Raw genomic sequence first — 4,579 nt, forward strand, 5'->3', positions numbered from 1 at the left:
AGTGAGGCCAGGAAGCAGACAGCAAGTTTAGCTGCAGGAAAGAGGCGGGCAGGGCCGGCATATGGGCCCCACCCACTTTCTGTAAGCTCATTGGTTTTGAAGTGTGGATGTCTGCGATGGGCGGGGAGGAAAAGGCTTGTGCCACATCCCCTTTACTGCGGTTGGCTGCTCTGCTGACGGCTTTGGAGGCAAGCTCAGGGATGGAAGAGGAAGAGGGGTAGGACCTAATCGGTGGGGGAGGGAAGACGGAGGTGAGGAGGAGGGGGAAGGTCAGAGGGAAATTTGGGTTTCAAGGAAGTCATAAAGTTACATGCTGTGTAGCATGTAGTAGTGAGTTACTGCGTCACACTGTCGTGATGTTACTCAGTGATATGCAGCCCTTTAGTTATTTTTCAGCCAGCAAAGCAGGATGTAAGAAGGAAGTAGAGGTGGAGGAGAAGGAGAGAAAACTAGAGTTATTTGGGTTTTTGAAGGGTGTGAGTAAAACGTTTAGGTTTTCTGTGCAAATTAGAAACAGTCTGGCAACATGACATTAAGAAGGTCAGTTCAGTGAAAGAGAGTCCTGCAGCAGAGCGTGGCGGGCAGACATTGCTCAACATGCTCTTCTGTTTTGAGGCACTGAGGGCTCTCACACTGGAAATGATGAGTGCACACTATCAGTAGCTTTTGATGCTGTATAATGTATGGTGTGGACGTTCACGTACAAATTCGTAAGAGCCCTACTTTGCTAAATGACTCAATCTTAATTCAATCTAAATAATGTCATCCATATACCGCACGGGTCACCACTGAAGCTCCTTATTGATCTCTTGAAGATCTAGTTTCCTCTCTCGCCTCCCTGCGTGTGAGAATACTGATTTGGATGTGTGTCAGTTTTCGATTAGCGCTTAAAGAAACAAATTGGATGTTTCCAACATAAAACAAGAGAAGGGGGGATGTAATGCTGTTTTATTTGCCCTCCAATGTCTTAAAAATGCTGTGTTACCAAACAGAGGAAAACACACCTGACACTCCTCTTATTCAAAGCACCTGCTTGTCCAGGGTTTAAGGACAACCACTTACCCCTTCACTCTGCATAATTTGACCCTACATCCACTCTTCACAAAGCTACTCACTTAAACTCCACTGCCCTTTCAGGCAGACGTGACGTCCCATTCACTACAACAGCTTTCTGTTGTCTGGACCCGCTTGAAAACAACCATTGACACAGGGAAATGGACACTTTGTATATATAATAAGTGAGCTGTTAAGTGATTTCCACATTAGTCCCTAATTAAAGAGGCACTGCTGTACGGCACAAATGTTCATCATAGAGTCGTACAGCTCCTTGAACACATGCGGTTTGGAATTTGCAAAGTAGGTAAAAAGATTTGCAGTGAAAATTACGTTTGACCAGGTTACAAAGCAAAGGAAACGCTTTAATAATTTAAGTCATAGCTTTGCTAATGTTATTTGAATGTATTTTTGCTTAAATAGTGAAAAAGGAACCACAAATCAGTGCTGTTGATAAAACATACCACACATTCTGTGATGTGTTATGCTCATTTCAGTGATTACACACTTTGTCTTCTACATTTTTTGAGTTCTTCTCAGAGTACCAGTTAAGTTCCTCCCTGCCAACCTGCTCAGTCTTGTTATAATCATGTGTGCAGTGAACAGGAGCGAAAGTTATACAGCTTCATGCAGATAACCAAATTGCTGCAGCTGCAGAGAGAGCAGGTCTATTGAAACATTGGTACAATGGATTTGTGTGTGTGAAATTCTGTTTTCAAATGAAAAGATTAATGTCAAAACAATACATTTAATCTGATGTTTCTAAACATTGACATGGTTCCTCACAAACACTTGAGCTCCTTTGTTCAAAGTCACATCGTTCTAGTATCTCTTTTTACAGTATACATTATCGTATGATCAGAAAACAACATAAAGCTTTTTTTTCCATTTATATATATATATATATATATATATATATATATATATATATATATATATATATATATATATATATATATATATATATGTCCACTTGATGGGATCAGTTTAACTGAGGCAGACTGAATAGACATTTTACCCACCCCAGTAGGCCTACCTGAAATATTTTTTTTCATAAAACTAGCAATTGCTGCACATCAACAGCATTAAAATCAATTCAAATGTGATGGAAATGTTTTTCACACAAAAAGGGGCTGAGAGGTTGAGTGAAGGTAAAGTGATGTTTTTGTTAACATTTAAGGATTATTTGGAGGACTGCAGCCATATCAGCAGAAAACTGAGGGAAGAAGCAAAGATTAAATAAATGAGTGAAAGAAGGTGGGCCCTTCATCCCTGACCACCAACACCACTGTTGCAGATTACACTATACATTAGTCCTCCCCATTCACTCACTGGCTAAAATACATCAGACAAAATGAATAATAAATATACAATTATAAAAGGACTTCTGGAATAAGCTTGTTGTATCTCCAAAAGTGAAGTTGGTCCTAATGACATTCAATCAACTATATGTTTTATTACCCACATATTTTGTAAAACAAATCTTTAAAAACAAGTCCATAACTTTTAAAACGAAACGAAATTAACTTTTGCATGACATATATGGAGGATTTTTTGTGCCAAAATTAAATAAATAAATACATAATTAATTAATTAATATAGGAATGAAATATATCATTAATTAATTAAATGTGTCATTAATTAATTAAAATGGGAATTAAATATATGATTCATTAATGAAATGTGTAATTCATTAATTCATTAATTAAATGCTGAAATAATAAATATATTTTTTTACTTAAAATGAATGGTATTTTAATTAATTAATGACTTATTTATTCAGGGTGGCTTTTAATACCCAGTAGTGTGGCGACACTTTTTTATACTTGATGTTTTTATATGTTCATATGTTTTATTCTTGTTTTATTTTGTTGTATGTTATGTAAAGCACTTTGGTTCACCTTCAGGTTGATGTAAGGTGCTATACAAATAAAGTACATTTACATTTACATTTACATATTTAATTCTAATTTTAATTAATTAATGACACATTTAATGAATGAATGATATATTTAATTTCCATTTTAATTAATTAATGATGTATTTATTTATTTAATTGTGGCACAACAAATCCTCCATAGGACATAAACACAGTTGTAGTGTCATTTATAGACCGCTTGTTAGCTTTAGACAACTTAGCAGAGCACCTGCTTCTGTCTGGTTCGCATTTCAACACCTAATGTTATTGTGTTTTATAAGTGAATTGTCGTTTGTCACTTTTAATTGCAGCTCTGTACAAAAGTAGGACGTGTAGCTAGTGGGCTGCTAACAAGCTAAATGTTATTTTCTGGATAGTGTAGCATAAGCTATAAATATATATATAGATAGCTAAACTCGTTTCAGTAACAAACTCTAAACAGTTAAATCGGGCTATGAACTCTTGACTGGTTTAAAACTGTAAACTCTTAACTGCATTACTGAACTGCTCTCCAAACTTGTTTTTTTTCTTCAGATAATATCTTTCTACAAAGTCTTTCCACTTACCATTGATAGTTTATTACCGTCACAGACTCTTCACTGTGGTGTTTCTGGCTCATTGCGTTGTCTCCCTCTATCCACTTCACAAAAACTCAAATCCTGACTTTAAACTTTCACCCATTTCTTTACAGGAAAATGAATGAATGTTAAATCAAAATTTAAGCCTGTGTTACCTGAGAAACAAAGAATATTTAAAAATAAAGAAAGAAAGAAAGACCACCCTACCTGTAGGTCCAGTGCACATCCCATTATGCATCCTGATGAAGCAGCAGCTCAGTTCTGACAATCTGCTTGAAACCATTTCTTTTTGTCTCTGTGCATGTGTGTTTGTGTGAACCACAGCAAGTGTGTGTCAAAGCTCTTATTGTTGATTCAGACGAAGGACAAAGACACACTTACAGAGTCTTTAACACACATAAAATGAAACTGCTTGCACAAAAGGACTCACACACACCTTGCCCCCCGAGGAATGTCGAATCAGGGTAACAATCTTACAGAAAGCCGAAAGAGAAACAGAATAGTTGAAGATAACAAAGTGCATGAGCTGCATTGCTCCATGTTTCAATTTATACAATATATTGTCATAAATATGCTCAGATAAACATAAATTAAACAAAATATGGACCCACATAAGAACAGAAATTAGTAAAGTGAAAAGATGAGTGTTAAAAAAATACATTTAATCACGTTTCTAAACTTTAATATGGTTTTTCATATAAAAAGTTGGATTATTTTGATCAAAGTCATATAGTTCTATTGGCTTTTTACATTTTGCATTTCTGTACATTAATTCAACAAAGATGCCTGTAATGTGTCACATCACTTTCTAGCAAACATGCATGATGAAACGAGAGATTTTTGACTTCAGTTAATCCTTCAAGAAAATAATCATTGGAAAATGTCGGACATGGACCCTCAATCACTTCATCACAGACAAGGCAAATGTGATGTTACAAATCATAATATTCAAATGTGATGCTTTGCTGAAAAAACAGTGCTCAAAATGTTTAACCTGGAGCTTGAATAAGATCATTATAGATGTTGATGA

Source organism: Cololabis saira, chromosome 2 (genome assembly GCF_033807715.1).
Source record: "Cololabis saira isolate AMF1-May2022 chromosome 2, fColSai1.1, whole genome shotgun sequence".
Lineage (NCBI taxonomy): Eukaryota > Metazoa > Chordata > Actinopteri > Beloniformes > Belonidae > Cololabis > Cololabis saira.